The sequence below is a fragment of the Muntiacus reevesi genome, unplaced genomic scaffold, assembly GCF_963930625.1.
Source record: "Muntiacus reevesi unplaced genomic scaffold, mMunRee1.1 SCAFFOLD_115, whole genome shotgun sequence".
In the NCBI taxonomy this organism is placed as follows: domain Eukaryota; kingdom Metazoa; phylum Chordata; class Mammalia; order Artiodactyla; family Cervidae; genus Muntiacus; species Muntiacus reevesi.
The window spans coordinates 91083-118102 of NW_027077863.1; the positions used below are offsets into that span (position 1 = coordinate 91083).

General features: G+C 38.8%; 1 protein-coding gene across 1 annotated transcript in view; it reads right to left on the bottom strand.

Annotated features, from left to right (window-relative positions):
• LOC136155196 (exocyst complex component 1-like) overlaps positions 1-26591 on the bottom strand; it is a 94552-nt gene extending 67961 nt beyond the window's left edge. Inside the window, 2 exon segments of the mRNA XM_065917059.1 lie at positions 21297-21398; positions 26450-26591. The gene's annotated coding sequence lies outside the window, so the exon portion shown is untranslated.
• Between the last annotated feature and the right edge of the window lie 429 nt (positions 26592-27020).

Sequence of the window (27020 nt, forward strand, 5' to 3'; positions counted from 1 at the left end):
ACTTCTCTTTGAGAATTATAGCATTTTGGTGTTTTGAAACATGTGAGCAATGCCTTGTAATTAATTTTCCCACCATCATTATTTTATGTTTAAAAGCTTTAATGTGTGCCCAGATTTCTAAGGTCAATAAACAAATAATATATTCTAAAAAGAAATGGCCCTGAGACAAAAACTGCTTGCCAGTTTGTTTTCTATCATTGATATCTATTGACAAATATGCCAATGGTTGTGCTAATCAATGTCATTTCAAATTTGTATCCTTCCATTCTCAAACACAGACTTGAGTAGACGTTTTATTCATATAAATGGAATCTTTTCAAGTACTTTTAAACTTGAAATCATAGGACTTATAATAGTGAGAAATCTACAGTTTAAGTAATTACAACACAATTCATTGAAAACTTTTTTTGAGAAACTCAATTTTTTGAAATGTTAGTGTGAGAATCATATAAATCAAGCTCCCCTCTCCTGTAGAATTTTGGCCTGGAGTTTTTAATAATTATTTCAGGAAATATGATAAGTGAGAGAAAGTATAAACACATTTCACAGAACTTCTTATATATATGACATTATAGTATATCAAACTAAGAAAACGATTCTGCAACAATAAGCAATAGTCTTATGACTTGAGATATGCTTACAGATCATTTCCGATCAAGTATGTAATATTTAGTATTTTGATAACAAGAATGGTATAAGACCATCTCTGTTCCTCTCTTAAAATGGAAAATAAAATATTATACATGTCTCCTTCTTATTTCTGTATAATGCTTCCCCCGCATGCATTGCAGAGCCAAAACCTGACATGAAAGTTTATGACAGAGTGAGATTGTAAAAATGTATTTTTTATCTGAGACGATTTTGCAATAAAAGCACATTTCAGTCCTTTAAAATAACAGTCGACAAGATTTACTGTATCAAATGTAAGTGTCACACCTCAGTCAGTGGTTAAGATTTCAAACAAACCCCAGCCGCTAAGCTGAAATTGGCTTTTAAAATCTTTAAGTTAGTTTGTTCCCAGATGAACATTTTTTTTTAAACATGAAAAACCACACTTATCATACAGCTTGCAAATTCTCTGGTTTCCATTTACCCATTTTATTATCTTTTTATTACTGACAGAGACAGGAGCCAAGTCAGAGCTACATTAATCCAGAAACCAAAAGTAAGTAGACGACAATATTGTGAATATTAATGCAAGGTGGCAGCTCTTATTTTTCACCATCCCATCGTATTTTTCCTTGGAACCAATTTGTACAAAATGTATTTAAAAATCAGAAAGTTAAAGACAACCAATTTTCAACTCATTGACCTACAAATTTGTCTGATTGCAGGGGACTTCTGTTGTAGCAGGGAGATTAGGAGTGGGTGCTTGAAACTTCAGGTCCCTTGGGGAGGGTGTAATCACTGCTGACAATGCACCCGAGCTGTTTTATGTCTGGGGTAGAAATTGGAGGACATCTAGCCAGTTTATGAGTCCCAAGAGAGGGGGCAACGGATGTCCATAACCGTAACACCTCACTCTGTGGGGAGCCTGTCTAGTTTGTGGCAAGAATTTTAAGCTTCATTTTTCCTGGATAGCGTTCCCTTCTCTCTTTTTCTTTCACTCTCTTGTCTAACTAAATAAAAGTAGACCTAAAAGTACATTCATACATTCATACACACACACACACACACACACACACACACACACACAGAAAAGAAAATTAAATGAAGAAAATCTCAACAAATTCGACCTTAGATTTGTTTCAGCTATTATGAACACTCAGACTTAGCACCCACTTTCTTTGCAAGTTTATCCCTAATAATGACCAATATTTGTGTACTGCCCTTAGGATTACCAAAGGCATTCACAAATGTAACATCTGCACAATTAAAAGTTTCTGCAGCAGGAATATAGCTCCATCACGCAGATTGCAAATTTTAGTCTTGAAGATGGTTTTTTTGAAACAAAGTCCCTGAGATAGAAATTAAATCTACTTTTCCAGAATTCAAAGTCCAATGATCTTTTCTGTATACTAAATTGATATTTTCAACTTTGAAATGTTTATTAATTGTTTTAATATTGTATATAAAGAATAAATTAAAATTAGACTTCCTACATTCAGCATACTCAAAAAGGTAAACCTATACAGAGTATCCAAGGAGTAAAAATACCAAAACACACAGTGTAAAATCAGATAGAAGGTGGATGCCAAGGGTCCTCTAGTTCCCTTTCCTTTAAGAGTCCGACCAGCGAAACGTGAAGGGCTGGGACGCAGGGGAGGCGGCAAGCAGGAGACACTGCGCCCTCTGGTCCTGTCACTTGTGTGCTCCCTTGGGAAAATGTGGGACTCACTGAGTATGATTATTTCCAATAAACCCAAAGTGAAGACTACCCAAGTGCCCGTGAGTAGAAGGATGGATTAACAGATTGTGATTTACACAAACAAGAAGAAAACACAAGCAATGAAAAAGAATCATCTTCACTTCACCCAACAGTGAGGCTTTCTTAAATACGCTAATCAGCCAAAAAAAAAAAACAAAAAAACAAGAGCCAGACACCAAAGAATACACACTATATTACCAAATTTATATAAAATGCAATGCAGTCAAACTAGTCTCTAGGTTAAAGGAGGCGAGGAGCTGCTGAAAGGAACTAGTGCAGGGGGTATGGAGGGCTCCGCCTTCATCTGCATGATGGGTGCACAGTTGTGCTTTATTTGTCACAGTCTTTGAAATGAAACATTCATGATATTTGTACTTTCCTCTACATAGAATACACCTCAATAAAACTTGCAAAGGAAGGACATAGTTGGACCTTAAGACTGCATCTGTACCACCATGGATCTCTTGGATTAACTAACTTGTAGGCTTTTTCAGGCTGAAGAACTTTGGAAAAGTGTGGGCTTTGGATCCATTTGCCTGAGTTACAAATCTCCACTGCACTGTGACACTCACTGGCAATGTGTTCTAAGGAAGTCCCCTAAACCCTCGGTTTCTCCAGTAAAGTTTTTATGGATTTGTGCCCCTCAACTCCCCAGTAGGGACAAACAGCATAAACAGGACAAAAACATAAACGTAAACCATATAAACTGAGAGACTGCAAACAAACTGATGGTATCATTCTTCCTCAGCCCTTAAATATCTTTGAGTTAGTGCTATCACTAGCAAAAAAAAAAAAAAAAAAAAAAGAAAAGAAAAAAAATCAAATTCTGTATTAGGAAGGTCTGGTAATAATTCAGTACGGCCAGCAACTCTCCACAGTTTAGTGCCTTCACACAACAGATGTTATTTCTGACACTTGAATGGCCAGGTGGGGTTTCCTCATTTAACGGCCTTCAGAAATCCTGTCCTCGGCTCAGTCTTTGGGATCCTCTCACTGTGTATTTGGAGAAAAGAGACCTTAGGAAAGGTGCATCTGTCCTTAACTGCTTTGGCCCTGAAGATGTGTGTGTTGCTCTCATTTACATTCATTTTAGGGGGAAGCAGCCACAGGGCCCCATCTCTCTGCAAACAAGCTCAGGAAAGTATGACTTTTCATTATCAGTCCATTAGCCACATCTGCCACATTGTCCTTATGTTCTCCTACACAAACTACAGGTAATTTCTGAGGCTCTATCAGTTAGGCATTTCACAACAAAGTCACAGAAATCCCAGGATCATTTGATCTACAAACGCATGTAACTTTGTGAAATATATATTCCAACTGGTTGACTTTAAACTCAATCTAAATACCAACGGATCTACTCACATTTCTGAGAGACAGCTTACATTCATTAACAAATGTTAGTTAGCCTGAGTCTCAACACCAAGGTGTCAGATCAGATCAATCTGAATTGAACACACTTTACTTTTTTGATCTTCAAGGTGAGAGATATCTTGGTGTTGTAGAAAGTACCCAGCACTGGTAACTGGGGTCATGATCCACCTTCTAAATTTATAATCAAATGTCAATATAATCAAATCTAGAGGGAATTCTTATATAGGACTTTTAAAAAATCTTCATAAACTTAAACCCACTGTAAATATTGTTCTCTAAAACTTTGGAAATGGAAGTTTTACTTTTACAATAGAAGGCTTATATAAGATACAGGACTTATTCCAAATCACAAACTTGGAACCAAAACTTGAGGCTCTATATTACCAGTCTAATATATATTTTCTTTCTTAGCAAAGCAGGAAAATGTCAAAAGGAAAAATGTAATAATGGTTGCATGTAGGAGACACTAATGATCAAGTTTAAGAAAAAATTTGATAAATCTGATAAGACTGTTTTACTGCCGAAATTCTCCCTGCTCCTTGATAGTTGACCCAAGTAGTACCAGGAACTGCAATTATATCAATAATCATCATAAACTGTATCTATTTCTCACTCTTCAATCTTTTTTTTGTACTTGCAGGCTTAGGATTGCAAAACATAAGGCAAAAGGTATCACTTTGAAGAGTTTTCATCATTATAACCTTTTGGTCCCAGGAAGTGGTTATTTCATTTTAATAGTCCTCTTTCTATATATATAGGTGTCTTATGCCTGAAATGAATTTTCAAGACTGTCTTTATGTGAAGTATTTGGCAATCCAAAAACTACTGTTTCTGAAAATATGTATAGACCAGGAATGAAGTGTTCCATTTTTACAATGAGATGCAGATTTCCCATTAAAAAGTAAAGCTTTCATCTCCAATGCTATCAAGGACAGTATTTGAGTTTTGGTGAATTAATTTAAGAGGCTATAGAAGTCCTATAAAAGAATTTTTGCTAGTCTATTTATTACTTACTGTTGATTATAAATTTGAGCATTACTATTAGTGTCCAGCTTGTGACTTTGAATAGTAGCAGATAAATATTGCTAACTGGTATTTAATCATTTTCAGTAACACTCTTTTCAATTAAACTTAATCTCATACACGTTTATACAATTTTACAATTTAATTATACAATTATCTCATACTATTTGTACAATTTGAGGGATCAATTATCAAAATGCATTGATACTATTTTTTTACTTGTCTCTATCTCAATCACCCTGTTTACTGTTTTAAGTGCCCTTTCTTCCTTAAAGCAAAACAGGACAAAAAAAAAAAAAAAAGAAAGAAAGATAGATACAGGAGAAAATGTGGAGGTTATTTCAGGGCTGAAGTAAGATATGAAGAATTGTTCTAATCTTTCCTCCAGCTTTTAACAGTGTTTCAAACTCTATCAAGTAAGAATAGATGACTGTTATGCGATGTAGGGCATTGTGGGCCTGGGGTCTTCAATATTTCTCTAAGTTTGTAGATTTCATGGTCACAAGTAAGCACAAGTAGTTAATAAGTTCTATGCACCATCTTCGCTAACCCTACATACCTATGAACCGGCACAATGCCTAGTACATAATACTTGATTAAAAATTAATGAAGTATGGTTGGCAGCAGTTCCTCTATCTCTTGGCCAATCCTGACTTGTACATTCTTCTCTCAATATTATAGGTAAGCCAAATAAACAATCACCCTGAAAGCTCTTCAAATGGCTAAGAAAACTTCTGTCCCAAACTATACTGTCATCTGAAATTCCACTTTTGAGTTTCATTCATTTAGCTAAAAATGTCGGTCTTGTTAAAATGCAAAACAAATGCAGCAACACAGAGTCAATCACACTTGAATCCCTTTTAAATTATTTAAACTCATGACAGATGAATATCAGATTTGTTTTTCCCTAGTGCAGTCTGGCCAGAGGAGGGAGTCATTCTGTGGTCATAGAAGTAGGATGAGAAAAACCCAAGTCAGTAAGATGAGTTTAGATGAGTCAGAACAAAGAAACTTATCTCACACTGTTGCCTATAGATGAAATAATACTAAGAGCATACATATTATCTGATTATTACCAGTACTCATACATAATGAAAGTGAGATCCACTGCTGTGAACTAGTTAAAAGCTAATCATTGTCAGAGTCAAGGTTAGTTTCTAAGAGACTTGACTTTTAGTTTTGTGCTCCTTCTTTCAACTTTGATTACTTCTTTATAAATGCGAATCCTACTTCAAAGTAACCTAAACCTTATAAAATATTTTGGAAATTCAAAAGAACCTTAAAAGGAGTATCAACAAATTTCCTGCCTCTGTAATTTTCTATAGTATACATAAATAACTACTTAGGCTCCTTAAGAGTGATTCAATTTTCCAAACATGTAAACTATGATTAATTAAGTGTGAAGGTTTATGATTATGTAATTGGAATTTGGTTTAAAAATATTCTCCATCATTTTCATCAATACTAAATCAGCTAATTGAAATAATCATTGGGATCTACATCTATAGCAAAAAAGAAAAATCTGTATTGCTGCAAAAAAGAAAATATCTTTCCTCCTACTTCAAAAATGTATTCAATAAGGTAATTACTGCTAAATAAAAATTATACCATGTTCCATAATAGAGTGCTGAGGTCAACAGAGTCAAAATTAAGAATATCAGGCAATGCATTAGAGTTCTCGAGAGAAATGGGACCAATAGGGCATAAATATGTATATATGTGTGTTTATAACAATATATGTATATATTTATACACAAACACATTCATTACAGGGAATTAGCTCCCATGATTAGAGAGATGCAGAAGTCTCAGTATTTGCAGGGTGGTAAGTCAGAGCTGAAGACTCAAGCCTAAGTCCACAATTCTGAGAATCAGGAAAGCCAATGATGATGTTCCATTCTAAAAACTAGCAGGCTTGAGATCAGGAAGAGCTAATGTTTTAGTTTGAGTCTAAAGGCAGGAGCAAAGTCAGTGTCCCAGTTCAAAGGACACAAGTTGGCAGAATTCCCTCTTCACAGGGGAAGGTCAGCTTTTCTGTTCTATTTAGGCATTCAGATGATTAAATGAGGCCCACTCACATTAGGGGGGGGGGGCAATCTGATTTACTCGATATGCCGATTTAAATTTTAATCTCATCCAAAAACACTCTTAGCAAATACTTGGTGTCTTAATCCACTTGGGCTGCTGTAACAAAATACTATAAATTGGACAACTTATAAATAACAGAACTTTCTCAGAGTTCTGAAAGTTGTACATCAAAAGATCGGAGTGATAACATGGTTGGCTGCTGACTTTTTCTGGGTTGTAGACTTCTTATTGCATCCTCACATAGCAGGAAAAACAAGGGATCTCTGTGGGGCCTCTTTTATAAGAAAACTCATCTCATTCATAAGGGTTCACCTCTTGACTCTTAAGTCACTTCCTTACACCCTTAACTCTTGATACTATCATTCTTGTGGGTTGCCATTTCCTCCTTAGGGGAGCTTCCTGACCCAGGGATCAAACCTGTCCATCTTATGTCTCCTGCTCTGACAGGCGGGTTCTTTACCACTAGTGCCAGCTGGGGAGCCCCCTACGGTGCCTGGCATCTACATTAGTCAGGGAGCACTCTAAGGGAGCCCTCTGTGACATCCTAAAACAGTGGGGGCAGCAGGAACATTGTTCATAGTAGGGTGACTGAGTCATAATTTTACGTAGTGAAATAGTCTACTGATAAATCCATTTTCATTTTGTGTTTTACTGCTCTGTACTCACAAAAACATATAAAAATGAGCTTCCCTACAGTCTCCAACCCTAACTCCCTTCTCTCCAGAAGCACAGTCAGCCCCACAGTTCTAGTTCTTAACTCTCCATGTGACAAGGTGCATAGTAGACAGGATCCTCTTCACACCTCTTTAAAGAAATCAGACCCAGGACCATGGACCACGACGCTGTCAGTTCTTACAACGGCTCTTTCTGTGTGGAGACTGGGGACACTCCAGGTCTTCCCTGGTAGCTCAGAGGGTAAAGCATCTGCCTGCAGTGCAAGAGACTGCGCTCCATCCCTGGGTCCAGAAGACCCCCTGGGGAAGGGAACGGCAACCCACTCCAGTGTTGCTGCCTGGGGAATTCCATGGCGGGAGGAGCCTGGCAGGCTCCAAGAGAATCTAAGGAGAGAAAGACAAATGGTAGTGTACTACAGAGAGCTCATATTCTCTTGCTTATCTTTTTCAGGAATTTTGTGTTGTCAAATACAGTCATCATTAAAATTTAAATGATATAAACTTACTGTGAAACTAATTTTATTAACAACAATACTAACGGATATTCAAAACTCATCACTTCCTAATTATTATACTGCATTTTATTATAATCTGTGCTCTTTCTTGAGGTTATTTACATGTCTTAAATTTGTATGGTGGAAATAATAAAAAAAATCTGTTCCCAACTCTGCCTTCACTGACATCATGTTGGTAACATGAAACTGACCACCATGGGAGCAGTCCCACTACAGAAATTGGCAAACACTACACTGTGGCTTCAGTTTCACAGTGAGTCCATTACGAAGCTGGCATATCACTTGGCTGACAGAGTGAGTGCCAAGGTCTAACAAGGATGATCTGACCCTAGCTATTGTGAGGTCACTGAGGATGAAGCAGAGGACAGTGGTTACAAATTGAACATGGCACCCATGTATGGAAGGATTTCTAAACGTGCTGTGTCTATGGAGTGGATTCTAAATCATGATATTCTGGAATCCCCTCCACCTTCAAAGGGATCATTCCTGGTCTGATCAAAAAGTATTGGCAGGCATGACCTTTGCAAATGAGGACCAAGTCTCTCTTCACTTTTTCTGGTATAGAAGAAGCCTCCGATCTCGTCTACAAAATAATGGAAGGGTTTCCCACTATTAGATGACACTGTACATTTGCCCAACTAGGTGGTTTGTGTCTGGATCCAAAATAAATGGTATTTATATGAAAAATCTGATATTACTTGTACCCCTACGATTGTGTAATGATTCATGTTTGTTATTGCATGGGGAAATGCCTTGTTAGTAAAAATTAAATGTGGCAGTAGGCATATCTCATAGGGACACTGATTATAAATTGCATTTATTACTAAGTTTCATATAGGCCAAATATTTGAAATATTCATATTGTCTTAGAAAAAACAGGTGTGATTAATGTTTTAAATGTTTGCATCTGATTCCAGAAACTATGTTGCAGAGTTATAATTCCCCCTCTATCCCTCAGATTTTGTGAGACTAAGAAATGATTATACATGTGACATTGGAAGGAGAATTGATGAAGTTGGTAGAAAGGTCCTACAACCTTTCTCAAGACCCCCCAAATCATGCTACCTTAAAGATACTCTAAGGATGGCTCAGATATTACAGTTAGTCAAATGCAGCTAATGAGTTAGTAAAATTAGGATATTAATGTTACTGGGAATTGGTTGATCCTCACTGATTAGTGAGTTAGTCATGAGAAAAACTGCCCTATCCATTGTATCCCAGGGGCTAGCCAAGGAAAGAAAACCATTTTACAAGCAAGATTAAAGGGAATTAAGTACAGAGAATTGGTTATACCAGTCATGGAAGAGCCATGAGACCAAATAAGGGATGTGTGCAATCCACAGATTATCACCAACAGAAGACTACTATTCTCTTAGGCTGGAGGTCAAAGGAAACAGGTGATATCACCAAGAGTCAAGACAGCATCTATGGTCACCTGGCTGACAGGCTTTTTAGGACCTGGAGTCAAAGAGTTGAAGACATTCCTGCCAGAGATGCCAGCAAGATCAAGATAGAGAAAAAGACTCTGGTTTCTCCCTTCCTCCTGCTCCTCAACTACATATCAAGGATTCTCATTAAATCTAATCATGTGAACAGTATGTAGCTTCTAGGGGTCAGCAGAGCAAGAAAGGGAGAGGGAATACATCTGAGGGGAAACAGGTACAGGAATAATAAATCTAGCAAATCCAAAATATGTATCTATATCTAGATGGATAGACAGATAAACACAGACTCCCCCCAACATCCATTAATGCTATGACAAGGTAAAGAAAAATAGGGTTTTTTTCCCCTTACCCAGGTATATTATCTAAAGGAGCACTTAATTAGTTACTGAATTAGAAGTTGGTACATTCAACTGCTATTTAGCGTCCTAAATGAGCACAAGATTGGCCAAATATCATGAGAGTCTATTACTGATCCAAGAGACTCTTTTTTTCCCATTATTCCAAAGCTCTCTATCTGTTCTCAAACTGTGAGAGGTACTATAAAACAGAAAATGAGACTGATCTGACAGTTAACCCACTCTTTTCACCTTGCCTTCTTTTAAATATGCTGAGAAAAGTAAAATGGTCAAAAGGAAAGGAGGAGGAGAGGCACAAGTATGCTCACAAACTAGGTGATGGATGGCTGACAGCTGACTCTTTCTCAAGTGCTTTTATTGTCCCACGTGCTTACCCCTGCATCCCAGGAGACAGCTTGATGTAACACGCCAGTATTAGTGTCACTTCCTTGCCATATCCTCTTTTCACCATCACAAAGATAAGAGTCCATCAGAAAATACATGTTTCCTAGGGTTACTTCTGTTTTACGCAGATCCTCTTTATGAAGCTATTCTTAGAGTCCTCTTCAGTATCATAAGCTTCAACTAAGAAAACTACCTTTCCTTCCTTTCTGAACATTGTTTCATGAGGAATGAGTCCTGTTACTTACAAAGATAGGCAGAGGTCTCTCAAAGCAGAAAAGTCATCTCTTTTGCTTGCTTTCCACGTGCCATCTAGGTACTACAGTTAAGAACTTCAAGCACACAAATTTGTTCTAGAGAACTGGCAACTCAAAAATACAAATAATCTTTATAGTATTCAAGTAACCCTTAAACTTTTTGAAAAATAACCTTGCTTTAAAAGTCAGAGTGCAAAAAAACTCAAAAGAGTTGGCACGTCCCTCCAAAAGATTCTCTAACGTTTAGCAAAACTGAATTCACACTAAATCTGTTTATGAGTAAAAGACAAGTCAACTTTAAAACCAATCATAGATGACAATGTTTCTTTTCAATGTGTCTGCTTTGGAGCCATATTTCTGCTAAACACTCAAAAATTTCTTCTTGAGTATTTAGTGATATATTAGAACCAGAAATAAGGGATGTTAGTGCTAGAAGGCAGTCAACGGTCTGTAATTTAATTCACATATTCCTTCTGCACCAGACTCTGTAAGATCACTGAGTCAGCTTAAGAACTTTGAAGCTGTAGAGTCCAGGGCAGGCCATTACAGTATGCCGATATCACTGTCCTCCTGCTCTGACGTTCTCCACTGAGTGACAGGGGAAGGAGAAGGAAGCGCAGTCACCATCAACTGAGAGTGATGAGACTGGAATATTAAAATTCAGGCTTATCTGAGCTGACTGAATTGGCTGGCAGAATGTTCTCCAGTTAAAGGTGGGGAAAGGTTAATTCTGCACATGACACCGCTACTGCATTTATACAAGTCTCCTAGGACAACTGTTTGCCTTGAATTGTTTTCTTCCTTTATTTCAGTCAGACAGTTGTGTTGACTGATTTTTCTTTTTGATGTATGAAATGACTGTTTGACTGAATTTACCATTTGATTTCTACTAACGCACTGTAAAAACAATAGTCAACTTAGACTGGCAGGTATGAAAAATTCTACTGCAGAACCAGACAGAAATATTGCGTTCTATAGGTACATATGTCATATGCCCTGGGTTTTGGAAAATTGTTCCAATTTCAACTATTTTGCCCCATGTTTCAAAAGAGTGGGGCCACTGATTTAATAGTAAAAATAAGATTTGTGAAGTTCATATAAAAATAATTTTGTGTGAACCTGAGAATCACATAATGGGATCAGAAAAGAACTATTATGAGAAATTTTACTGTTTCTTACTTATCAAGAGGTGTTTCTATGTCAAACTTTTCAGTCTTCTTCTAGAAGATGTTTAGGAACAAAAGGTTTGAATATATTCATAGCAAATCCTTATTTATAGTTTTGTTTTCCCAATAATTATAGTTACTAAGATAGGACATGGAAAATGGCCTATCTCATGATTCTAAGCTCCTATTGAACATGTGGAAATTGGTAACATGAGTAGGAAAGTGAAGCAACTTTTGAGATTGTTACTGAGTAATGCTGATTTTATAATGAGTGCTTCCTTACATATCTGACTAATTTATCACGGTGCAGATGGCTGATTCCCATGCTTAGAAATGACAAAGGTCTTAAGAAATTCTCCATATTCCATTCATCAATCTGTGTTCTTCTTCAAAGCAAAATTAATCCCTTGACTATTAACATAGTAGCTTAATTATAATTTTTAATTTTAAAATTAACTGTGAGAATCGGAATTTCTGGTAGGAAAAAGTGATGGAAGATGGGACAAAATAAAATAAATCAAAGAATTCATAGAAAGCTAAAACAGAATTTTTCAATAGTAGGTAAGGACTTCTGCTTCCAACTATATCAGTTTACCTTAGGAAACCATACTAGAAAGGTCAGATAAATCATAAGCAACATTTGACTGTGAGCATTATAAAGCTAATGAGGTAGCCATGACATAGAAAAATAAAATAGAAAAGAAACTCATAGAAGTAAGAACAGTATTCTGCACATGCTTTATCTAATCCAGTCATTTAGAAACTATTGATGAAAATCAAAAGCATGAGAAACCAAATATGGCTCCTAAGAGGCAGAAAAGCCAGTAGATCTTAGGACAATATTGGAGGACTGAGGAGAGAGCAGGGTTGGACTTTAGAAATAACAAGGCAGCTAGAATTTTAAGGATCAAAATCCCAGAGATGGGAAAGATTCAGAGACTCGAGCTCAATTCAGCAACAGTGGTCCCTTGACGTTATCACATTTTCCACGTAGGTAGACAAGGCAAGATGTTAAGAAGTCAAACAAAAGCTAACTGAAGTCAAAACAAAGACTCAGGAGTCTTGTAATGCTGAGGAGATAAAACTGAGGTTCAGAACCCACCAAAGAATAGTGGCCCGGTGGAAAGCTAATGATATGAATTAGGACACTGGAGGTTTCTATATGTATCTGTGTCCACGTGAATGTGTGTTAGGAAGGTTGATGAAACAGCTACCTTGATGGAAACATCTATAAAGAAGGAAAATGAGTATGAAGCTTGTGCAATGACTGAAGATCAATAAGCTGATCTTTCCTTCTGCTCCTTACCTGGGAATAGGAAATTCTCTCTTGAAAAAAGGACAGTTGACCGTTCAACAATACAAGACTTAGAGACACCGACTCCCTATGCAGTCAAAAATTCACATATCACTTGATAGGCGGCCCTTCCTATCTATGGTTCTGCATCTGAGGATTCAACCAACCACGGATCATGCAGTGCTGCAGTTGTTGGGAAAAAATCCATATATAAGTGGATCTGTGCAATCTAAATCCAGGTTGTTCAAAGGTCAACTGGAATGTCATTATGATTCTCTACAACTTGTCATATCCCAAGTCTGGTGTTCATCAAAGAACCACCAAGACTCCCAAGAAAAGGAGAATTAGAATAAAAAACAGAATCAGAATCATGGATGACCTAGATATTAAAGTTCAAATATATTTTGATAAATATTACCAAGTTCAGGAAAATAGATGACAAGGTAGAGAATTTAACTAGACAACTAGAAACTGATTAAAGTTGAACTGACAGAATTCAAAATTAAACTCAGTAGTGGGCCGAACACAGGTGAAGAAAGATAAATGAACTGGAAGACAGAGTAGCAGTAAAAATAGGAAGACTAAACGTGGAAAACAAAAAGGATAAAAAAGTACAGAAAAGAGCATTTGAAACATATGGGCCACAGTAAACATTTTCATCATATGTTTACATTGGAGTCCAAAGGGAAAAGAAGAGAGAGATTCGGGCGAGAACAATATTTAGAAATAATAGCTGAGAGTTCTCAAAAACTAAAAAGAATATATCAAGCCATAAATTCAACAAGCACTAAAAAACGCAACAAGAGTAAATATAAAGAAACCATATCTAACACCACCAGAGTACAATTTACAAATAGCAAAGAAAAACAGAACACCTTAGAAGTAACCAGAGGAAAAACAACAGTTGACCTTTCAACAACGCATGAGATTAAGATTACTGCTTACTTCTCAACAAAAATGATTAATACTAGAAAATAATGGAAAGTGCTAAAGAAAATAACTGCTCACTGAGAATTCTAGAGGCAGAGAAAATGTTGTTTGGAAGATGAAATAAGGAAATCTGCAAACAAACAAAATTTAGAGAATATGTTCTCATCAGAACCAACTGAAAGGGAGACCCGCAGGCAGAAGGAAAATTATCATAGAGGAAAATAAGGACTTGACAAAGGAATTAAATAGAACAGAAAGGAAGCGTAAGTGAATAAATCTGAATAAAATCTAACTGCACATAAGAGTAATAATGAAATATATAAAAATTAGAATGCATTAAAACAAGAGGAAGAGGAAAAAGTAATAAAATAAATTTAAGGTCTCAGCACTGCTTGAGAAGCAGTAAAGGAGCTAATAAGTCACGGTGCATGTGTAACTGCTACCTATATAAGCATTGTGAGCTAATAAAGGGAAAATGGAGTTTGATGAATTTAAAAGGAAGAGCCAGAGGAACATAAAAAGGAAGGACAAGCAGAAAACAAGGAGTAAAAGGTCTATAATAAGATACGTTAACTGTAAATAGTCACATTAAAGGGCAGAGATTTTTTGAAACAAACAAAAATCTTAATTCTATGCCCCTTACAAGACACCATAGTCAGACTGCAAGTTAAAGGATGCAAAACTTATGTCATAAAAACAATAAGCAAAACTGAAAAAAAAATAATGGGAGATTTGAAAGCAAAAAGTATCACTGGAGATAAGACAGGATAATAAAACCAACCATTACTTTACAAGGAACATGTCATAAAACTAAACTTCGAGGCAATATATGAAGGGAAATTCTGAAAACTAACTAGAAATAAAATCTAAATTACCTAGATCAATAATTCAGAACAACAACAAATCAGTAAACTACAGAAGATCTGAATACCATTGTTAAAGTCTTTGGCCTATACACCCCGAGGAAACCAGAATTGAAAGAGACATATGTACCCCAACATTCACTGCAGCACTATTTACAAAGCTAGACAAGGAAGCAACCTAGATGTCCACCAGCAGATGAATGGATAGGAAAGTTGTGCTATATGCACACAATGAAATATTACTCAGCTATAAAAAGGAATGCATCTGAGTCAGTTCTAATGAGGTGGATGAACCTGGAGCCTATTATACAGAGTGAAGTAAGCCAGAAATAGAAAGACAAATACTCTATATTAATGCATATAGAGAGAACTTAGAAAGATGGTACCAACAATCCTACATGCATGGCAGCAAAGATGACACAGATGTAAAGAACAGACTTTTGGACTCAGGGGGAAAAGATGAGAGTGGGATGATTTGAGAGAAGAGCATTGAAACATGTACATTACCATATGTAAAATAGATGACCTGTGCAAATTTGATGCATGAACCAGGGCACCTAAAGTCGGTGCTCTGAGAAAACCCAGAGGAATACAGTGGGGTGGGAAATGGGAGAGGAGGTTCAGAATTGGGGGGGACACATGTATACCTGTGGCCATTTCATGTTGACCTATGGCAAAAACCATCACAATATCCTTAATGTAACTATATCCAATTAAAATAAATTAATTGAAAAACTCTTTGGCCTACATTTGCATAAAACACTGCATTAACAAGAATGAAATGCACATTTACATACAAATTTTGAGGTGTACATGGCACATTTTTAAGTTGACTGAATGCTGGGTATAAAACAAGACTCAGAATAATCAAGAAATTTTAAAATGTATAACCAATATTTTATCAAATATTTGGACATTAAAAACACACTTCTGGATTTCCATGGTGGTCCAGTGACTAAGACTCCATACTCCCAATGCAGGGAGCCTGAATTCCATCTCGAGTCAGGGAACTGGTTCCCACAAACAAAGAGTTTTCATGCCACAACTAAACGACCTTGCATGCTACAATGAAGACTGAAGATCCTGAAAGCCACAACTAAGACCAGGTGCAGCTGAATAAACAAATTAAATTAAAAAAAAAAAAACCAAAACATACTTCTGATAAATATGGATGTCAAAGATAAAGTCATAATAGGAATTAGAATTTCATTAATTGAATGATAATGAAACACTGACCTAGAGCCAGACATCCTGGAATATGAAATCAGGTGGGCCTTAGTAAGCATCACTACGAACAAGGCTAGTGGAGGTGATGGAATTCAAGTTGAGCTATTTCAAATCCTGAAAGATGATGCTGTAAAAGTGCTGCACTCAATATGTCAGCAAATTTGGAAAACTCAGCAGTGGCCACAGGACTGGAAAAGGTCAGTTTTCATTCCAATCCCAAAGAATGCTCAAACTACCGCACAATTGCACTCATCTCACACACTAGTAAAGTAATGCTCAAAGTTCTCCAAACCAGGCTTCAGCAATACCTGATCCGTGAACTTCCAGATGCTCAAGCTGGTTTGAGAAAAGGCAGAGGAGCCAGAGATCAAATTGCCAACATCCGCTGGATCATCGAAAAAGCAAGAGAGGTCCAGAAAAGCATCTATTTCTGCTTTATTGACTATGCCAAAGCCTTTGACTGTGTGGATCACAATAAACTGTGGAAAATTCTGAAGGAGATAGGAATACCAGACTACCTGACCTGCCTCTTGAGAAACCTGTATGCAGGTCAGGAAGCAACAGTTAGAATTGAACATGGAACAACAGACTGGTTCCAGAATTAGGAAAAGGAGTACGTCAAGGTTGTCTATTGTCACCCTGCTCATTTAACTTACATGCAGTGTACATCATGAGAAACGCTGGGCTGGAGAAAGCACAAGCTGGAATCAAGACGGCCTGGAGAAATATCAATAACCTCAGATATGCAGATGACACCACCCTTATGGCAGAAAGTGAAGAAGAACTAAAGAGCCTCTGGATAAAAGTGAAAGAGGAGAGTGAAAAAGTTGGCTTAAAGCTCAACATTCAGAAAACGAAGATCATGGCATCTGGTCCCATCACTTCATGGCAAATAGATGGGGAAACAGTGGAAACAGTGGCTGACTTTCTTTTTCTGGGCTCCAAAATCACTGCAGGTGGTGACTGCAGCCATGAAATTAAAAGACACTTACTCCTTGGAAGGAAAGTTATGGCCAACCCAGGCAGCGTATTAAAAAGTAGAGACATTACTTTGGCCACAAAGGTCCGTCTAGTCAAGGTTATGGTTTTTCCAGTGGTCATGTATGGAAGTGAGAGTTGGACTATAAAGTTGAGCACCAAAGAATTGATGCTTTTGAACTGTGGTGTTGGAGAGGACTCTTGAGAGTCCCTTGGACTGCAAGGAGCTCCAACCAGTCCATCCTAAACGACACCAGTCCTGGGTGTTCATTGGAAGGACTGATGTTGAAGCTGAAACTCCAATACTTTGGCCACCTGATGTGAAGAACTGACTCATTTGAAAAGACCCTGATGCTGGGAAAGATTGAGGGCAGGAGGAGAAGGGGACGACAGAGGATGAGACAGTTGGATGGCATCACCAACACAACAGATATGGGTTGGGGTGGACTCTGGGAGTTGGTGATGGACAGGGAGGCCTTGCATGCTGCAGTTCATGGGGTCGCAAAGAGTCAGATATGACTGAGCATCTGAACTGAACTGAATGAAAATATACTGTAGCAAAACCTGTGGGCTGCAGATAAAGCTGTGGTCACACAGACGCTTAAGTATTAGAATTATATAATATATGTAATCATATACGTGTGTGTGTGTTGTGTAAATGGAAAAAGAATAAAGCTTCCAAAAGATACCCTATTACCTTGAGGTAGACAACTACTGAACTATACCTAATAGTGGAGGCAGGGCAGACTTCAGAACTTCAGGAGACCAGCAGAAGGCAGCATTTGGAAACAGGAGTAGCTTCCAAATTAGGCAGTTTGAGAGCACAGTGAACGCCAATGTCAGAAGCAGTCTCCAGGAAAAAGCATTTAATGTATAAAGTGGTGGAGAAACTAAAATATATTTAAGATTTGACACTCTAATTCCTTTTAAGGATGATTTATGTTTCTAGGGAAAAAATAAGAAGTACTTGATGTAGAAGGTGAATAACTTTATAATTTCCAGGAGAATCTTGGTACCAGGATGACACAATGAAGAACTTGGGAGTCCCCTGACTAATCTAGCAGCGAGAAAATGAAAACAGAGATGAGAGAGAGAAATACAAAGACATATTTGTGCAATTGGGCACTGCTGCACTTTAAAGTCTAGGTATGCACTCCAAATCATAAACAAATGCCACCATGTTCAGAGCTAACCCTGAGACAGTGATTAGTGTCTAAGAGATTAATTAGGGACAACTCTTGGCATCAACAACGTATGGAAGAAAAGGACATCAGATTGGGCAAAGGTAGAAGTAAAGTTGTGTTGCAGCCTCAGGAAACCTCAGGTGACCCTTTGGGGGAGAGTTCTTAAAATGAGATGACCCCTTCAGGGGGATGTCCCAATTCAGGAGGATGTCTTAACTTTTATATTCTTACACCTGTCATTGGATGAAGGGCATTGTACGAAGGGGTGATGTGACCCTGGGCTAAGTGGCTCCCTTTAGCTGAGATTGGCTGTCTGCAGCATTTCCAGGGCTGGGGCAAAAGCTCTAGAATCTGAAAATTGTTCAACTTTCCTTGTCCGGGTTGCCAAAGTAAAAAATACAGGCAGGGTATATTACAAATAGTTCTTTAGCCTGGAGAAGAGGTCTTGAAGCTGTGAGCCACTCACTGGGAAGCAGCAGGACATGAAGGATTCTTGAACAGATCGGAAGCTACTGGAAGGCCTTTCAGGAGTTCAATCCCATAATAAATACTGTACCTTCAGTGTAACTTTGCCCTCTCTGCCAGTCTTCCTCAGTTCCCATGTGGGCCCTTTTGGACTTGAACTTGGTGTTCCCAGAACTTGAGCTGGAGACTTCCATGAAGTCTGCTTTCCATCTACTGGCTCAGCTTTCTTGCTCTCTCTGCTCCAGGCTAGTCTCTTCAAACTGCCTTTTCCATTTCTGGCAATAATACCCCTCTCTAGACCTAACTAATGCTTTTCTGGGGCAAAAGGAAGAGAATTAATAAGGGTAACTTTTATTTCTAGGAGGGAAGTTACCATATTCCTTCAGAGTATTCATCTCCTTGATTATTTAACTTTTACTCTAGATTACTCATGGGTATTTCTGCTCCCCTACCTTCAACCCAAGGAGGTTTTAGAACATTGTCCTCTCTCAGCATCAAGTCTCTCTCCATCCTCCCTCTCTCTCTCTAAGACCCACCTTTATCCACACACTCACAGGCTTTCTGGACCTCCGAGGAAGATAAGCACTTCACAGAATCTCTGCTACAGGACCAAACATACTGAAATGACTTTTTATGAAGATATTGAAGCAACAGAAAAAGAATACATGAGGATTGTTTCTCCTGAGGGTTCAATTATTTAGAGGGCCTTTATCACACTTCGATTGATAAATCTAACCTTTCCTTTCTTGACTACAGTTGATCACACTGTGATGAAAACAAGGTAGAAAATGGAAAAATAATATTTGGATTTTAATGAAATAATAAAAAGGCAGGGCCTATCTTTGACTTTTGCCAAGTGAGAAAAGAGTTCACATTTCGACTATGTGGTGGCAGGAGTCCCTTTTAAAACAGGGCCAGTCTGCATGATGCATTGAAAAATCAACCTTTTCAAATATAGCCATAACCCCTCAAGATTGTTTCATTTCTTGGGGCCAGGCAAACCAAACTTCGGGTTTGGTTTGAGTGGTGCCCTGTATACTAAAGTGATAAACATAATCTGGAAGCAGAGCACAGGCTAAAAATATGGAGCTGGCAGCTTTTGATTGAAATTGAAATATTTTTCTGCTTTTAATTCACTGCATAAAATTTTAACTGTCCACATTCAATCAGGTAGGTCGTCCTAATGATCATGAGCTTCAACCCTGCTAACAACTAAGCCTGCACGGTTAAACTCTACTTTATCTGTTCCAGAAACCTCCTGGGTTTCTTTAATGCCTCTGTTATTACTTCCTTTGCATCATTCTGCGTTTCTTTAAAAACACAGCTGTGTGACCTCTGGAAGTTTTATTACTTCCTTGAGATTTGGTTGCCTCCTCTATGAATATCTGGGTATATATTTAGTATTGCTCAATAGAATTTTTTATGATAATGAAAATGTTTTGCATCTGTACTATCCAATGCAGTATTCACTAGCCACATGTAGCTAATAAACATCTTTAAAATATGGCAAATCCAACTGAGAAACTGAAGTTTTAATTTTAAAATTTGTTTAAATACAAATAACCTCATGTAGGTAGCATCTACTGACAGTATAAATCTATGTAATATTTTAAGGATATTCTCCACTCTAAAACTCTACCATTCATTAGCTCAACCTAAATATTTCTGCCCTTTGACAAGCAGAAAATAATTTATGCCTCCCTTGAAATTATTTTTCAAGACCTTTGTCAGTTTGGGGACATCATATTCTTAAAATTGACTTTGCTTTGTGAAACTTTAATAATGTTGACGTTTCCTGCCCTTGGAAGCACCTCTGTTATTATGGGAAATGTTGTGGACGAACAAGGACCATTTCAAGAGACATGGAAAAAAACTCCTTCTGGACTTAATTTCATGATGAGGATGCTCAGAATGTCAAAATGCTAAATTGCTTATAGTAAAAACCATACCTTTTTCACACTATTTTCTGCATGTAGCTGGAAAATGTTTAAAATATTTTAAAATAACTGCACATCTATTTCTGAAGCTGATTTGGCTGTTCAAGGCTTACTAGAACTTTATCCATCTCACTATTTCACTCAGTAAACAAATGCAGTTGTTACATATGTGTCTGTGTTCCCTTCTAGATTATGTGTTTATGAAGTTAGAAACTATATTTATGTCACAGCGCTTATGTATAGCACAATATTCATTGCTAATTCAGATCGTATTTTAAGATGAGACAAAAGTTAACATTTTTAATGTAGTCACAAATATCTAGCAAACCAATCAGAAAAAAAAAAAAAAAAACAATTTTTTTAATTGGTCAAGGACAAAAAGAGAAATACTTCATGCAAAATCATATCTCTAATAACTACCACTGGAATTAGAACACACACATGCTAAAATTATTTTAAAATATCTTATCAAAGACTTTAAGGCTGTACCTAAAAAGATTATATCAGAAGTGAACATAATCACGTTGTCTGACCAGCGTGAATCACGCAAGGCATATTATATATAAAATAAACAATAAGAACCCACTGTATCGCACAGAGAACTTACTCAATACCTTGTAATAAACGGTAATGGAAAAGAATACACACACACACACACACACACACACAACTGAATTACTTACCTGTACAGCTGACATACAACACTGTAAATCAACGACACTTCAATTTTTTTAAATAAGTGTAAAAGGTCGTATAGCTTCATAAACTCACCTCTGGTACCCAAGGGACTACCTGAAACAACAGCAGCTACAACTTTCCTGGAGACAGGACGTGGCCAGCAAACTGGGCTGTTACACTCGGTAATAGTCATACCTGTAAAAAAATATACAGGCTCATTAACACATAGGAATTCCTCATTTTTCTGGCAGTATTAGGCAATGAGGTATGCATATGAGAATTTTTTAAATGACAAATTTAAGAAGAGTATTTTAACCTTCACTCATTAATTTTTTCTAAAATTAAGAAATGTATTCATCAGTGTATTTAATGTTTCCTTGATGACTTGGGGTCATCAGTTCAATCAACGTTTGCATGAATAATACAAATGGAAGCAAGACAAGCACTCACACTGAAACTGAAGATGACATAATGTTCTATCAACTGGAATAACTGATGAAGGAGTAAGAAAAAAAAGACAAAAATGAAAACAAACCATGATCAAGAAACAGTCACGTTCTGACTTCTTCTATTTAGTTTCAAAAAGTGAATTGAAAGTGCTCCGTTGTGTCCGACTCTTTGTGACCCCATGGACTGTAGCCCACCAGGCTCCTCTGTCCATGGAATTCTCCAGGCCAGAATATTGGAGTGGGTAGTCGTTCCCTTCTCCAGGGGATCTTTCCAACCCAGGGATCGAACCCAGGACTTCTGCATTGCAGGTGGATTCTTTCCTGTCTCAACCACCAGGGAAGCCATTTCAAAAAGAGACCACAAATCCCAGTGGTATCTCCAACATTATTAGCTGTCTTTATCCCTTGTTTCCATTTTCCTTTCCTTTTTCTTCTACCCTAGAGGGGTTCCAGGAAATGTTTATAGCTGCTCTCAAGACAAATTCTAATACCTGCTTCTTCTCAAAATTTCACAATGTGTCCAGGAGATAAACAGTGTGGAGGTCAAATACAATTCACCACAGGGAGATCTGTGGTGAAAATAACATCAGAAACTAGCTCCTAAACATGCAAAGAGCAGAGTATGGTGTCAGGCACTAATTTCCTTCCAAATACCTCTCCATTTCTAAACGATGTCTTTATTTATTTACCAAGATCCCTTTTTATTGGTTCCCTCTTCCAGACTGCTTCACTTCACCTGTCCTCACATTAAAAATATATTCACACTCTTTTTGATTCCAGTTATTTGCTCATTAAGTAATCATAGGACTGTTGGAATTAAATACAGAGTAAAATTAAAATACTGGAATCACTTGGAGGGTTTAAGCACTTCCACCAATGAATACTGGGTGTGGAATTCAAGAGGCTGCACTTGACTTGGCCTTGTCCAAGTTCTTTCTTAAGAAGTTTGTAAGATAAACCTAAACTCAGAGTTATTCAGATTGGACTGCTTTCTCAGGTGGACTAGAATTCACTGCTCATTCCACCCACTCTGAGGTCAGTGGCACTTTTCGGAGATGGGGTGGCCTCCTCTGCCCACTGCGGAGGCTCAGTTCCCCCTGGGCCCACTCTCTGTCTCAAATCCCACACTGAGGCCAGATGCCAGCCTTCCCAGAACATTAGTGGTCTCCTTTCAGTGTTTGAACTGCTCAGACTGAGTCCCCGTGGACTCTTTCTCAGCTTGAAACCTGATCTTCAACCCCTTTACCTGACCTGGATGGTCACCTTCCTACTCTAGGCTTCAGCTGCTTTAGCTGTAAAATGATATATCTCTTCTTAGTTCCATGGAGTCGCAAAGAGACCGACACAACTTAGCAACTGAACAATGACGACATGATATTCTTTATGATACCCTGTATCGCAGGACCTGTTTCTACGGCTCCTGATGCCAGCTTCTTTCACAATCATATCTTGTTCATCTCTGAAAGTGGAATCCAAATCAATCATTTCCAGGCAGCTTTCAAATCTAGAATCATTCCCTGAACTTTCAAAGCAGGTTCTCTTAATCCCTTTCTCCTAGGATGGCAGGCACTTCATACTCTGTCTTCTCTCCTGAGGATTCACAACTCCTCCAAGATCAAGATGCTGCTCAACCAATTCTCAGGTCACACTCTGCACAGCGCTTGGTGTATGGCAAACAGCCAATAAAGATTTGAAAACGAATTAAATCGAAATGAATGACTGACATTCATAAAGTTGCTGACAACTTTAATTGTTCTCCCTTCCTGGGGAGAACAGTTGGAAGAATCCCCAGTCTCTCTTGTGGCCACAGAAATGGACTGTGGCCAAAACAGCAGCAGAGAAACTGACCTGGATCCTTCCAGAGCTGGCTCATCAGAAACTTCCATATGCATTTCTCCATATTCTTGACCCCTTCTGCTGATGGATGCAGATGGGGATGAGGTCTAAGGGAAGGGAGACAGTATAGGATGGGAGGAGTCTGGGTTCCTGAATGACCATCTGAAGGAGTGCAGTCTCCCCAAAGTGAATACCCACCCAGGGCTGTGATGTGGGAACCATAGTGCTGTGCTGCTGAAATTTGGGGAGTTGTGTGGTAATTTAGCATAAACCATTATACGCACAATTATGCTAATTATACGATCCACTTAAATGGCCCTCAATCTAGTACATTTAAAATGACAGACATCAATTTGTGTTATTGACACTTTTACCCTCCAATTTAACCCTGCTCTTCTGAATCAGTCATTTGACCTCAGAGAATATCAATTCCTCAACAGATTTTACTCTGAGATTCATACACACTGCAATCAGAATTACAATATTGGAAAAATAATGTTGAGAAAGTACTTTCCAGAGAAAACTTCAGTAACTTTTAATTCCTTGATCCTGCTTTGAAAACACAGCATAGTAAACTACTTGCAGTTTATCCATATTTATTGCTAATTAACAAAGTATTTTAGTTGGGATTAATTTTTAACAAATAAATAGCAGGTTTCTTGTCCACATCACAGCTGAATGACTAAATTCTCTCTCTGGAAGATTTCTTGACTGACCTTTATTTGTACTCAGTCAACTGATCTGGGTCAAATACCAGATATTAAAAATCTTCAGCATGTTCTTTTTCTTTCATTACTTTTCATCCAATAAGCATTTGACCACGTGGACTTTTCTCTGGTCTGGAGTATTTTTACTAACAAGCTACATGATGTTGCAAAAGACCTTAAGGCCCAAATGCTGGTATCTAATGAGTCTGTTCCTTTGAAGAGACTGATTTACTTTTGCTCCAACTTTTGGAAAACTTGCCCCAAAAAGCTCCACCACCCTCCTATTCTGCCCACTTCATCCATTAGAGAAGACGATTTTCTCAGTGTTACTTCCAAGGTACAGGCAGATGAACGCTTATACAACGGATTCAGTTACCTGCCTGGGAACTGAAAGGACCTTTCCCATTCAAATATCCTGGTTAGGAACCACGTTTTTTAATTTCTCTGGGAATTAAGAAACAGCAAGGAACGAGGGTACGTGGTTGATAAATGAACGTCAGTTCTTCTGAAAATCACTCTGTCTCCTCCCGTTCCTCTTGGTGTTCAAGGTAGGGAAAGAACCCTGGTCATCACCATGTGGTTATCGCTCTCCTTCTCTTCGAAGAGACAAGCCGTTTCATTGAGGACACTAATTCACCAAACTCAAGGCTCGAATTCCTTTTATGTACCCGATGCCTATCTTTATAGTATATGCCATTATCTTCAACAGTGAAATGATATGCTTTATTCCTCATTACAGAGACCAAAGTGCTATAGCAAAAGTCACTCCTGAGAGTTTTACGTGGAAATTTACTGACTCAAGAACAAATTTCTGTAGAAAAAGACAACCCATCTCTGTGTTACAAAGCATTGTTCCTTGCATCAACCACCAGTGTTAACTACAATCTATTATGATTTGAAGCATGCTAAATAAGCAGATTGTACTAAAAAAGAAAAGCACATAAAAAACCCACAGAACAAAACCCAAACTATTCTCAATAAAAATATCCATTTGCTGGAGCCAATCTGAGATTTAACCAGGATTAGATACTTTAAACTGCAACACTGCATACCAGAACACCATGAAATAAACATTTCTCCTGATTTGGATACCATCTCCTCCTGATGCAAACTCTACCCCGACCCAAAGAAATCCAAAAATCCCAAAACCAGCCAACCAACAACAAAAAATAACCAAAGACCCAAAACCAAACAAAAAACCAAAGAAACCACGCCCATTACTATAACTAAAATTCTCAAATATTTGAGCGTCTATGGTAACTGCTCAAAGAAGTATTTTTTAAATGCTCATTTAACTTAGGAGCTTCCCTAGTAGCTCAGTTGCTAAAGAATCTGCCTACAATGCCAGAGACTCGGCTTCGATTCCTGGGTTGGGAAGATCTCCTGGAGAAGCAAATGGCAACGCACTCAAGTATTCCTGCCTGGAGAATTCCACGGACAGAGGAGCCTGAAGGGCTACAGTCAGTCCACGGTGTCCCAAGAGTTGGGACATGACTTAGCGACAATACTGTCACCATTTAAGAGCAGTGCAGCTCCGCCAAAAGTCGCCAAAAGTCGTTAGGCTTGAAAAGCCTAACGGAATCAAGAAAAACTCTTCACCATACCCCAAAACATACAAAGGCGGGAATAGTTTTATTTCAAACTTTGCTTAGATGTTAGTATGTCACAAACTGCCCTCCAAGACGCGCTCTTAGAGTCAGTGACCGTCAATAAAGCCTGAAAACGCTGAAAGTGAACGTTAATAACCTTTTGTAGCCTATCCTCCAGAAGGCTTTAGCAAAGAGCACGGAGTCCCACCTGAACACCCGCTGTTGGCGGCCAGCGAACAGGATCCCGAGCTGGGCGCCCCCATCACCGGCGCGCATCCGGGAGCAGAGACCTCTTCACACCCGCGGACCCAACGCGCCCGACGCGCACCCCGCGGCCCCGACTTCGGGCTCCTCGGAGGCACCTCCCCTTCCCGAACCCGCGAGCCCGCGGCGACCGGGTCCAGGCGGCGCCCACAGACCCAGAGGCCGCCCCCCGCGGTCGAGGGGCGCCGAGTTAGGGAGGGCTGCGAGCGCGCGGGGCGCCCACAGTTCCACGACCGTCTTGGGCCCCGGCCCGGGGTCCTCACCCTGCGGCCGGTGGCGGCGACCCCGGACCCGAGGACCCAGCGAGGCTCGCGCTCCCCGAGGCTGGAGGAGTCGGGGGCCGCTGGCCGTTGGGCAGGCGGGGGCGCGCGGTGAGGGGCTGCGGATAGAGCTGCACTTACTCGTGTCTGCGCTGCTCCCCGGTCCGGGGCCTTTCGCAGTGGGGACCGACCCAGTCTCCACCTTCCCTCCCCTCAGGAGCGGTCCGGGAGCTCTGGCGTCCCTGTGCCTCCGCCCACTCGCCTGTGGCCGCTCGCGCCTGCGCACTCGCACCTGCAGCCTCTCGCGCCTGCGCACTCGCTCCAGGCCCAGTGGGGGCGGGGAGGGGCGTTTGTCAGCCCCAGGACTCCTGGCTGGAAAATCCTGACTTTACATTTCCTTAGAGTGTTGGACTTGATATCAGTTGTTTAAAAAAATAAATGTCAAGTTTTCTTATCCTAATCATCATTTCATGACTATAGATTCTGTCTTTGTAAGATTTAAGAATAATAATTTCTACTTGGTCAACTGAGTCAGATAATAGGTACCAAACTTATCTATTGCTTCTATAAATTTTCAGTCAATACGTTTTAGCCTGTGAAGTTTTATTTAGTGTGTGTGTGTGTGTGTGTGTGTGTGTGTGTGTGTGTGTTACTACTAATCAGCCTCGGCAGGGGCAGAGTCTTGAGATGAAGGGAGAGTTAGGATCTCCTA